Source organism: Staurois parvus, unplaced genomic scaffold, assembly GCF_062004578.1.
Source record: "Staurois parvus isolate SC_StPar_1 unplaced genomic scaffold, SC_StPar_1.0 ptg000044l, whole genome shotgun sequence".
In the NCBI taxonomy this organism is placed as follows: domain Eukaryota; kingdom Metazoa; phylum Chordata; class Amphibia; order Anura; family Ranidae; genus Staurois; species Staurois parvus.
This window is the reverse complement of record NW_028317840.1, coordinates 722,432-735,155: the sequence shown is the minus strand read 5'-3', so window position 1 is coordinate 735,155 and position 12,724 is coordinate 722,432. Positions and strand designations below refer to the sequence as shown.

Sequence of the window (12,724 nt, the reverse complement as noted above, 5' to 3'; positions counted from 1 at the left end):
GAGGTTTCTTAGCTCTGCTGTTGCTCTGCATTGGAAAGGCTTTTCTTGTCATTTTTCCTTTAATGCAGCTGGTGCATATCATTTCTTGATCACATTTTTATTCCACTTAAATTGTTATTCTAAGTTTTTCTTTATTATGTCAGGATTTTTTTTGTGCCCAAGGTGTCTGTGCCATGTTTGAATGCAGTTTGAATGTTTTCCTTCTTGGCAGTATTATCTACCTCATTGCATTTCAGCTGATACAGCTCATGTGTAATTTTAGCCTTTGCAAGTAAGATATCCTATCCCCTTTTGTGATAGCACAACTGTCTTCTTGGAAGGTCACTATAGTGCCTTGTTTTGTGATCTTCTTTACTGACTTACTTATTAATTTTAAGAGCAGGGACATACAGGACATTTTTCACAAGTATCTTTCTGGTGACACTCCAGAAAATAGGACAGTAAAGAAAACCATCTCCTATTCCTTCTGATTCCATTATCTGCCCATTAGCTGTGATATTTTTTTTGTCTTAGTCTGGTCAAGATGAATAAATACATCTCTGTCATTTGCCATGTGACTCATAGCTCCTGAATCAACACACCATGCCTACAAAGATGAAGTGCAACTTTTAGATTAAAAAACATATTCATTATCTGAAAAAAAAAATCAGTTTCTTCCTTCACACTTTTTTCCTTTTGTGGTTTAGTTTGTTTTTGCATTCTAACTTTCCATATTCTGGAATCTGCTTTTAAATGACCTCTTTTCTTGCACACAAAGCATTCACATGTTTCTTGTTGCATATTACTGTTGTTATTAAAATTTTTGTCTTTAAAGCAGACTCTGTGACCGAAGCACTATTAATGATTTCTGTTTTACTCTTATTCATCCACAAACTTGCCCTTACATATTCCAATGTCAGTTCATCATCTGGAATTGCATCAAGTGCTGTGTCAAGTGTTTCATAACTTTCCGGCTAACCTTTATATAACAGTGCTGCGAAATGAAAATCTTTTATTTCTTTTATAACTTTCAGGCGTTCAACCATTTCCAATGTGTGCCTTATGTAATCCTGCATAACCTAGCCTTTTATCAGCTTGGTTTGGTAGAGCTTTCTAATCAGATACAGTTTATTTCTCAGATTAGCTCTTTTATGCACCTTTTGTAATCCTTCCCACATTCTTTAGCAGTTTCACACTAACATACTGTATATGTATGATTTGTTTATCTTCTATGCCAAGAGGAATTGTGCTCTGAGCTTTTTGTCTTTCACTATCCACTCATCTGAAGGGTGTTCTGACCTGACTTCATTTATACATTTCCAGATACCTTCTTTATTAGCAGAATTTTCATATTGAATTTCCAAGACTGGTAGTTCTTGTGTGTCAGATTTGTAAATTTTGTAAATTTTTGGCCATTTCTGTTATTCTGTTGCAGTCTTCTATCTGTTGCTGTATCTTGCACTCATATGCTGTAGCAGGCTATGACTGGGTGTCTGAGCACATAACCTGTTAGAGATTTGTATATAGCCCTACAGAACAGACAGTGCACAGTCCACATGTGGTTATCTACCACTGCTTCTCTGCAAACAGAAAACAGACACTTTATTATAGAGAAAAGTCATAGAGTTCTATCATAGATGCAGCTACAAATTTATAATCACTGCCATTTACTGGTTGAAGAATATATCTCTGCTAAACATTGAAGTAGTTCTTGCAAAATACGTGAACACTATAATCCAACAGTGTTACAAAAATGTAGGCAGGGATTTTATGAATGCAAACAATGGAATTTTAGCTGTATGATGATAGTGAAGGAACAAATGCAAAATATGTTTTTAAGATGGAGATGGAATTAGGTAATTATTAAAGAATACGTTCACCTTTTATAACATGTTACATGTTACACCCATATTCAGGGTGTAACATATAATATGTTAATGAAACAGCAGCCCCCCCACCCTCCCCCCCATTGTGAAAGTGAGCCCATGCAGGGTTCCGGCCACCCGGCCACTGCCTTCATGCACAGAGTTCTATGAAAGGGAGAACTACAATTATCGTCAGCCATTGCGGCTGATGTGTGGGGAGCTGCAATGTGGTGTGGCAGCAGTAAACAGATCTTGTGTTAAATTCAGAGTTCAAACTTCACAAACAGCCCAGTTGGAAGGCACCCGACCGGGAACACTCACAGAATGCAAAGGTGATGGGTAACAGAGCAAGTCTTGGATGGTATCTGTCTGCAGGAACTGAATGCAGCCTAGCCAGTCCATGCCAAAATGGGAAGATTCCAGGAAGGATGGGTGTCCATACCCTTTCCCTAATGCTAGTCACTGTCCCTGACAGATGAGTGACCTGTCCCTAGACTATGCACACACGAAATGCGTGCCAAGCCTGAGAGCCAGGCTCTTAAATAGATTCTGCCTGACCCAAGATGGCTGCATACTTCTCAATGAGGGGTGCTCTAGGTTGTTCATTGGTTCCTCCTGTAATGCAGTAACTGTCTGCCAATGTGAGGTACAGACAGACAGCTACACTGACAGTCTGAAGGAAGATTGAATTGCACCTGTAATCTGTTGATTGCAGATGCAATGCTTTACAGGCTCCTAATAAATAAAAATTATAAATTAACATTTTTTTTACCAGCAAAAAATATGTGCATTTATTATTATTTTTTAAAGGTGAACTTATCCTTCAAGTGAAAGGGAGGAATCAACAAGAGAAAAAGTGAGAGCAATAGAGAGTTAGATATATAATCAAATATTAGTGTTCACCATTGAGGTTGGGGAGGAGAGGTTATTGAAGTGTTAAAAAGTCAGAGAAGCAGAGAAGCATTCATAAGGTAGCTGTATTGTTGTTGCTAATGACTATTGTGTTTGTGGCACATGCTAAGTCAGCCAGGAAACTGGTTACATGGCTGGGGTAATGGATTCTCTGGTAGTGATGATGTGTTGTGCTTGACCACTCCTACTGGTATCAATCTCACAGCACAGAGTACCTAAGGATCCAGCCTGGAGTCATGGAGAAAGATGTATTGGGCCATGGGAGGAGAACAAGTATGGAGAAGTGTGTTTCCTGTATTCTATAGTAACATTTCACTTTCCGGCCACTACAGTGGAGCCACAATTCATGCCCCCTGGATTACCCACAATTTTTGATTCAATAGTAATATGGTCTAGGTTTGGATTTTGGTAGGTAAATCTAGCAGGATATCAAGCTTCACTGTAATTGCCCTGCTGCTCAGGTCTATGCTACCTGCCTTGAACTCTGCCTTTATTTGAAAAAAAGCTCTGGGGTTACAATTCTGTGCATACTGTTCTGCAAAATACGTCAGTAATGATCTAATTCAGCATCTGGGATAAACTGAAAGCATTAAATCAGTACAAAAGTAGTAAAGTAACAATATACGTACTTAAATGATGTGCTTGCTTGATAACTCTAATTGGTGTTTCATCCAAGGCCTTTTGTCAGCATGACCTTTACGTTTGCTGACAGAAAAAAGTAACAACATAGAGACAACTCCCTTGCTGTCTGAAATGAGTAAGTGAGTGGATAAGAGGTTTTAATTTTCAGAGAATTGGCTAAGTATTACCTCTTAATGTAATACCTGCCTGTCCAAGAGTGAGAGTATACTGGAACAGCTAGTAAACAGCCTGTTAAAGCTAAATTCCAAGCAAACAATTAAATACTTATTTGAAACACATGAACTGTTTTACCTGTCAAAGGATTTGTAAGAAATTTCTTCCAACCAGTTGTGAAATTCACTTAGTCCTGCCAGACACCACAGCTAGCCTTGTGACCTGACTTTTCTCAGTTGAAGTTAACCAACATAGCTAGGTCACTTTCCGTCCTTCAGCAGCAGCAAAAGACTAATGCCTGGTACACAAATTCATTTTTTTTTGTTCAAGCCAGCAGGCTGAACAATGAAAAAGTACAATGATCTCTTCCGCTGTGCCTTTGTTTTTTGACAGGCTGCCATTGGCTGCAAGTGCTGCTCAGATGTTGGTTTTCCAGCATGTTTCTTTGACAAAAGCTGGTTCTTAGGACCACTGTACACATGGCCCGAATGTTGGTTCCTGCTGAACTGTACGATATCTGGACCATGTGTACCCAGCTTAAGGCCCCTTTCACATGGACTAGAATCTGTCTGTTGATCCCCTGATGATCAGAGCAGAGTGGGCGATTTATGCAGATTGTACAATGACCAAGTCTGCTGTACTCTATCAGTAGTCAGGTGTAAATGGACTCTGCTGTCTGTTTACACTCAACTGCCCTCCAATCTGCCTAGACAGAGGGGGACAGATCCCCCTTTTTTTTAGCAGACTAGATCAGATTGGAGGTAGGCAGTACACCCAACAGACCATTGGGATACATGGACCATCCAGTCAGGTCTGCCTGAAAAACTGATGGGTAGACTTAATCGGATCTCCCATATGTAAGGGGCCTAATGAGGCCTCTGTCAGCATATTCTTTTTCAGTGTGACTAGCCCTAAGTACTTCCCATCCTTCTTACACCTGGTCAATCAAAGACTTAAGGAAAAAATACTTTTTAGTTGAAAAAAAGTAAAATAATTTCAAATGAACAATCTAAACATATAATCTTTGCATTACAAATAAAACCTTTATTGCATGCTAAAGTTTTTCAGAGAACTAAGTGTTGGTCAAAAAGACTCCAAATGCAGCATGCTGGAAACCCTCTTCTCTAAATGAAATCTTGGATTTCAGCTTAACATATTAAGATGTAGGTCAGGGCAGGGGTTTTGGCAATTACTCTGGGATAAATCTAGTCTGTTTCCCCTAGACCTGGAGGCAGTATCCCTTGTCCACCCTGATTCCTGTTTTCAGATAGCAGACTCCTTTCAGTACCTTGGAGTGATTGTACAATTGCCGTTACGATCCTATCTCGTTACCAATATACTTCCTTTAGTGTCCCTTCTGCGGGCTAAGGTCAGGTTGTGGCTAATTCCCCATGTAGAATCCCACTAAGTGTTCTTAAACAGCTGGATTCTATTTTTAGAGACTTTTTGTGATAACGGTAACATCCCAGAGTAGCCCTAGAGATCCTTAAAATCCCTACACACATGGCCGATTTAGCATTTCCAGATTTTTACTACTATTACTTAGCCTCTCAACTAGTATATGTACATGATTGACTTATCCACTCCCCAGGCAACTCCGGCACTGAAGTAGAGGCAGCTATTGTTTCCTCATATGAAACTGCATAATTTGGCATATAGACATGAAGTCCCTGCCCTTGAGGGTACTGAGATTCTTATAACCTCCTAAATACATTGCTCTGGTACAATCTTGCTCTTACAGAACTTTCTTCTGTCCTGGATCCCGAATGATGGTCCGCTAAATGGTTTAAATATCTGCATCAACTCTGCGCAGGTCAAACATTTAGATCTTTCTCTCAGTTGCAAGCTGACTTTTGTGTCCCCAATACCCATTTATTCCATTATTACCAACTTAGGCATGCTATTCAGAAACAGTTTGGCTCCCTGACCAACCCCATCTGTATATCTCCTTTGGAAAAGCTCCTTTCGATCCTCAGGCCCAAATAGACTGATTTCTGACTGCTACTTCGCATTGTGTGCGAAGGTTCGTCTTAAATATGCACTAGCTCATCTGAAATGGACTTCGCTTGATCTTTCACTTGATGAGTCAGATTAGTGTAAATTTGAACTTTATTATACTAAGTTATAGTTATAGCCTCCAGAGATCGTGTTATCCAGATCAAACTATTTCCCCATATACTGTATATTACACCCTTGCCAGACTACACAGACTGGGCCTACCTCCCTCACCAGCTTGTTTCTGGGGCCGTGGAGTGGATGCAGACTTCCTTCACTGCCTATGGAACTGCCCAATAGTCTCTGCTTTCTGGTTGGAAGTCATTACTTTTCTCTCCTCTGCTTTGGGACTGCCCAATATTTTGCACCCCCAGAACTGCCTTTTGGGTAATTACCTGTTTTTAAGTATGCTAAAAGGCTATTACGGCTATTCTATTTATATTGTTTGGAAGCTTGGAAGGCTATGGTTAATAGTAACCTACCCCTGTATAGGCTTACTTATGAGCTAGTCTCCTTGGGAATGTTTGGAGCTGCTGGATAGACAGTACACACATGGCTACCTACACAGATCCAGAACTCTTGTCACTCAATGTCTCCATTCAACCAATTTGTGGCATTTTGATGGTTTTGATAGCACCACATTTGGTATACTGTCTTCTCTGTATACTGTATGACACCTTGTATGAAGGCTAAACTGAGGCAGTATTTGTTTGTTTAAAGAGTTCTTCTCTCTCCTTCATTTGTCTACCCCTTTTGGGGTGTGTTTTCTGTGCTGTAAAAAATTCAATAAATATATATTTAAAAAAAAAATGTACATCAAGGCAAAAAAAAAATAATCTCTGCAAGCCCAAGTTTTATTCCATAAGGCTGGGTTAATACTATCTGCAGGTGCGGGATTGCGTGCAATCACATGCTTTCCAGAGCAACTGAATAAAAAATATTCTGCTGTTAGCAGAGATGCTGGAGTGCCATTTATTCTTAATGGCACCTCCATGCACTAGAAACGGCAGCACGGTCTTCTGTTCTGGGAATCACATGCTGCTGTAATATTGGAAAAGGTGCATGGACCTTTTCCCTGTGTTTTCCATTGTCATAACAGCCCATTTAAATGAATTGTGTGTTGTGCCCAAGCAAATGCGGCTGCTGGGAAACTGGCATAGTATGAACCTGCCGTTAATGACTATCTGAGTACAGAGAAATACCTGTTGACCTGCCAGGGTTTGATTCACAGGTGTTTGTTGAATTCTTCTTAGTGAAACTTTAGGCAGAAAATTAACTCCCGCTAGATCACTTCAGACTGGCCCCTTTCGGAGGTATAGCTAAAAACATTAAAAATAAGTGCCTATACTGTTTAAAATCCAGTAATACACGGTCGATCAGCTGACAGCCTACAGTGAAACTAAACCCATCAATTTGACAGTTTCACAAAAACAGTTACATTCCCAGCAGGCCAGGAATGCTGTCTCATTTGCTTGTGTACTCAACCAAACTGTCAAACCATGAAATGGTTGGTGTCATAGCTGATCGCATGTGCAGCACCATGGCAGCTGCAGATCAAACAGATGGCAGTTTTTTTGACTGAAAATGATAGAAGGGTTTAGTTCCGTTTTAACAGCTGCTCAGGGGTTGTGGGCTTCAATAAAATGGCAGCCTCCAGCAAGAAGAAACAGGAACAATGTTGGAGGCAATTTACAACACACACTAATTTTGGTAGCATAATTAATGTGGAATGTATGTTCCTTGCTAAAGAACATTATTTTTTTATCATTTGGTATGAGTAAAGTTCTGCTTTAAACCAGAACTATACCTATTGATTTGCCAGTTTCAAAAAACAGTTACATCCCCGACATGCCAGGAATGCTGACTGTAACATCTGCTTTTGTTCCCAACCAAACTGTCAAACCATCAAAAGGCTGGTGTCATAACTGATCACATGTGCAGCACCATGGAAGCGTTAAAGAAGAACCAAACTCTCTCTCCAATCCTTTACAGCCAAGGAAGCAGGCATGTTAGCCTTTGTGTGATCTGCAGTTGCCATGATGCTGCACAAGTGACCCTCCATGACACCAGCCATTCGATGACTTGGCAGTTGATCTGGGAGCTAGCATAAGCACACTAGTAACTGTATTAGTTATCTTTCTAGCCATGTCCTGAATGTAACTGTTTTAGGAAACAGTTAAATAAGTGGGTTTAGTTCCACTTTAACCCCTTCACTCCAGCACCTCCCGGCCCTTTAAGACTTCCAGAAGCCGGAAGCGGGGGTTTAGGGTCATGTGACCGCCGTGGAAAGGTCCCGATCGAAAGAGGAAATCGGGACCTTTCTGTGAGTACTGGACATGTGTGCAGGGAGCGTGCATGGTGCGCGCTCTCTGCACACATGTCTTTTTTTAATAGAATGCAAATGTGCGGCCGCTCGGCGTTTAGGCCCAGACGCCAGGAGGCCGCACATTTGTGTGCGGCTGGGGTGAAGAGGTTAAAGTCAAACTTTAGGCTAAAGAAATGGATGAACAGGCAGGAATTTTAATGTAGAAGAAACATGCTTAGTCTCTTCTGCATTAAAAGACTTACCTGCCTGTCTGCCCTTGCACAGTGAGTACATGCAGCCGATTGTACAAATTCGGCTATTCCGAATTCTACATTTTCAAAGCTCTTTGTGCTGCAATCCTCCCTCTATATAATTTAGTAGAAATTAGTGGCAGATCCCTATACATGATTTCATTTTTGCTGTTTTGCATTTACTTACATTATTTTATTATTTTCATTCTTATTTTCATATGAATTTACCTTTTTTTGTATTTTTTGGTATTGATGAAGTGGTTGGGTTGCACAAAGCAGACTCCAAGCATGTCAGCAATTCCTCTGCTTTGCCAGCATAATCTTACTCCTCCCGAAAGTAGCAGATAGCAACTGCACCAGGGAAGCCGACTCAATTAGTAGACATCAGCAGCCATGTGTATTTTTTCATCGAGGGACATATATTTTTGTTATTTTTTTCTTCTTCTATTAAATACTCAACACCATAGATTTTTCTTTCCAAGGTGAGTAATCAAAGGTTACAACTGCTTGTCACGCTAGTCTCTACGCACCAGCTATGTGATTACATGTATTCTCAGCAACAGCTTTGGAGGCTATACCCAGATTCTACTGAACTAGAAGACTGTAGGGCAAGCATGGAATGAGACCTTTGTGTACTGTTAACTGCAGAGTGCTTTCCAGATCCAAAGCCCTAGCAAAGCTTTAGGTGTGACTTGCTCCCAAACTGGCCTCTGGATGCAGCAAAGCTAACCTGGAGTGTGACCTTTTGGCTCTGAGCTCGGCATTGTTGCACTTTCCAGACCTTCATGTGCTGTGTTAGTTAACCACAGAGCCTTTTATAGGTCCAGACTTATGGTGCAGCCACTGGTGTGATCATTCCCATGATGGCTTACTTAGTGAGCTTGGTGGTCGGGCTGAAGCACTGGAAGCTGCGTTCCAGTTAGTACCACTGAGTGCAATTTTAATTTTTCATTGTCCACCAGGAACTTCTCAGCTGTTTGTACTCAGCTACTGGATTCCTCTGCCCTAATGTGTTTTAAGCACAGTCTAGTGCCATCCCCAGAAGCCATCTGACCTTACCGAGACCATGAGTAAAATTGGGTCTACAGCCCCTGCTATAATTTCTAATTCAGAAACCCAACAATCAAGGCACGCATTGATGTTTTTAGGTCACTATATTCTCCTTCAGTTGACTACAATATATGTAAGTAGTTGTTTGAAACCTTATTGATGCAGTACATTTCACTTTGCTTTAAGAAGATCAGTATGCTGTTATAATTGTTACATCAGTTAGTGCTCCTAGGCTGCAAAGAACTTTCTTTCACTTCTTTCAGTTTGAAGACTTCCTTTTTGCCTACTGGAAACACTCTGAACTGTCCTGGGCTCAACCTAATACATTGCCAGAGCATTTTTCCTTTAAAATGGGATTGACTAATATGTGGTCTGTGCCCATTGTCCATTCTTCAGTGATCCAAGTTAACAGAGATACCACAAAAAGCATCAAATACTGTATATGCTATACTTATCTTTGGGGACTTCACTGAACGGAATTTGAACTCCCTTCTTAGATTCAGGGTTAAGTTAACTGGTTTGACCCTCCCAAGTTACACCCATCTTATACTGGCAGTAACTTTGATTTGTCGAACCATGTGAGAATTAAACTCCTTATAGATGCTCCTTCCACTGCTTGGTAGGTCCCCGTATTATGAAGCACTTGGAGAAGATGTCTGGAGCATTATGCATTTACTGTGATTGTTTATTAAAAGTCTCCAAACCTGTGTAATGCATAGGTCTGATGTCTGTACAAATGCATAAAGCACTCTGATTATATGCATGGGATGCTGATGAGACATAACAATTGATTCTTCTTCCCTTTGATGGACATCATCTCTGTGGTTTGGCTCCTAATAGTAGTAAGGCCTTCTACTCTTCTGCTAGAGTATAGATAGTATCTAGTATGATAGATCTGTGGAAAGGTCAGAGGAACCCCATCCCTCTACCTCTTCTGCCTGCTGGGCATACGCACAGACCCTCTGATTCTAGCCAATATTTCAGGTCCACAAGATGGAGATATACTAACGATTATGGTATGTGGGGGACTATTTGCACAACCAGAAGGGTCCCCAGGTATCAGGCCTCAATGGCTTATGGATGATCATGATACCCCCTTTAGCTCGCACTAAATTTTATTGAAAACGTCATCTTTATTTCAGCTGCTCTGCAGCGTGTTTCCTGTGTTACTACACATAGCTGTGCCTTTACTCCCCAGGTTCCTTTCACTATAGGATCCCATGTTCCTCTCCTACACATGAAATTTCTGTATCTATGGATAATGTTTGATCCTCAGTATTTCTTCTCCCCAAGGAATATTTATGAGTTACAGAGTCAGCTGGGACCAGTTTCCACTGCTCCATCCTCTAGCAGGGTCCTGGCCTCTCAGTTTCTTTCAAGGGAATTTGTAGTTGTTGAAAACTTCAAAGTTAAGTAAATTCTGCTAAATATATCCTAAAATTTGGAGAGTATTTATATTAGCAGACATCTGTTGTATTTATTTAATAAAAGGTAATAGCCTCTGATGAAAATAGCTGTTCTGTGACTCACATGCTGTATGGTACTTCTCCTAGTCACTGCCCTGAAACTAGTATGCTACCCTGGAGTCAAGTAATGGTAGCTTCCATCAAAGCCTTCTGTGACAGGAGCTCAGCTTTGCGACAGCCAATGCTTTTTGGTCAATTGTATTTCCTCGTCTTTCTTACAAGTGAACAAACTCATGTTTTAAATAATTTTAAATATGTGGTAAATATACATTTTACTTAAAAACATTTTATTACTGGTCAGATCTATAACTCCTAGATTGTAAGCTCGAAAGAGCAGGGCCCTCGATCCCCTCATGTTTTGCATTGTATTGGTATTGTTCTGTCACGTTCTGTCCCCCTTTGTAATGTACAGCGCTGAGCGAACTATTGGCGCTTTATAAATACTGTATAATAATAATAATAACTGTCTATAACTGTCAGTTTGTAAAAACATCCAATTTGAAAGCCCAGTACTTTGTGGATGCATTTTGTCTGCTGTTGTGAGCTAATTAAGTAATTGTCATCTCTGCTAGGAGAGGGGACAGGAGGTATGTCTGCTATTCAGATAAATTTTTTTGCATGGCAGATAGTACTCAACTTGCTAGTAAATATTACATTCACATATGTAATACTACATATTTATGGTATTAAAAGTAATCAGGAAAGTATGTTTTTTAGCATTGCATATAACAAAATACTTTAAAATATGTCCTGTAGTTTCTTTAAAGTTGTATTTTATGTGATGTAGAAGCTGACTGCAAAGTCAAAAATGATGCAGAAAGTGTTTGGATAAGCTGTTTTTGCTGACACACCTGTTTTTAATTTTATCTTGAATCCAAGTACTAATATTATAAGTCTAGATCACAGGAAATAGTATTCAGTACCTGCCTTGGATACTCTAGTGCTGTGATAGGACTGATAGATCATATAATCACTTCAGCTCTGCAAGATTTAACCCCCTTCATGACCAGGCCATTTTTTGCTATTTAGCACTGCGTTACATTAACTGGTAATTGCTCGGTCATGTAAACCTGTACCCAAACAAAATAAATATAATTTTTTTCACACAATAGAGCTTTCTTTTGTTTGTATTTGATCCCCACCGGGATTTATTTTTGTATTATATAAATGAAAACTTTGAAAAGAAATATATATATTTTTCACTTTTTGTTCTAAAACATATCCAATAACAGTTATAGCTTCTGCAAATGATAGGATACAGTATATGCTGGAATTTTTATTTATCTGTTGTTTTACATTAGTAATTAGCGACTTATATTGGGACTGTGATAGTGCGGCGGGCAATCTGACACTTTGTGGGAACTGACTAACTGACACTGACATCACCAGTGACGCTAATACAGTGATCAGTGCTAATAATATACACCGTCACTGTACTAATGACACTGGCTTTTAAGGGGTTAACAGTTAGGGGAAATAAAAGGGTTAACTGTGTGCCTAGCAATATTTACTGCGTGTAATATGTGTTGCTTTTACTTATGGATGTGAGCGGTTTTACTCCCTGTTTTGCAGGGAGAAAAAAACTGACACATTGCTGCGGTCTGTAGAGACCCATGTGTTGTTTGTTAACACAGGGCTCTCTTCTGTCATTCATTCAGCCAATCATCAGCAGGTCCCGGGCATATATCATTGGCCGAGACCTGCTCATCGATTTGTGCTGTAGTGAATAACAGTACAGCTGGGACGGCGGGTTCGCTTGTGCATGCCTTCTACCTGAAAATATCAAAACATGTACATGTTGCAGCAGCATCTCCCTACCGCAGTATAAGTGCCTATCAGAAAACACATTCTGGACAGGACCAACACTTTACGGTCATTACATGGAGGGAATGACAACACTACCTCTGATAAAGGCAGAAAACACCATGAATAACTCCATTTTGTATGTTGAGATATATAGGGAGCCTGTTCATGCTCATTCTGCATTGTGACCCAGCTAACAGAAGTTTGGCTATGCCCTCAGTATTATACTTATTCATGAGCATATGTGACCTAATTCAGACTATCTTCTCAAATAGTAAGCTTCTGTTCTGCTTTTCTGTTTTC

At 40.1% G+C, this 12,724-nt stretch overlaps 1 protein-coding gene across 1 annotated transcript in view; it reads left to right on the top strand.

Moving 5' to 3' along the window:
- The window catches only part of EPGN (epithelial mitogen), a 40,508-nt gene that overhangs the window by 16,265 nt on the left and 11,519 nt on the right, over positions 1 to 12,724 (top strand). The window lies entirely within an intron of this gene.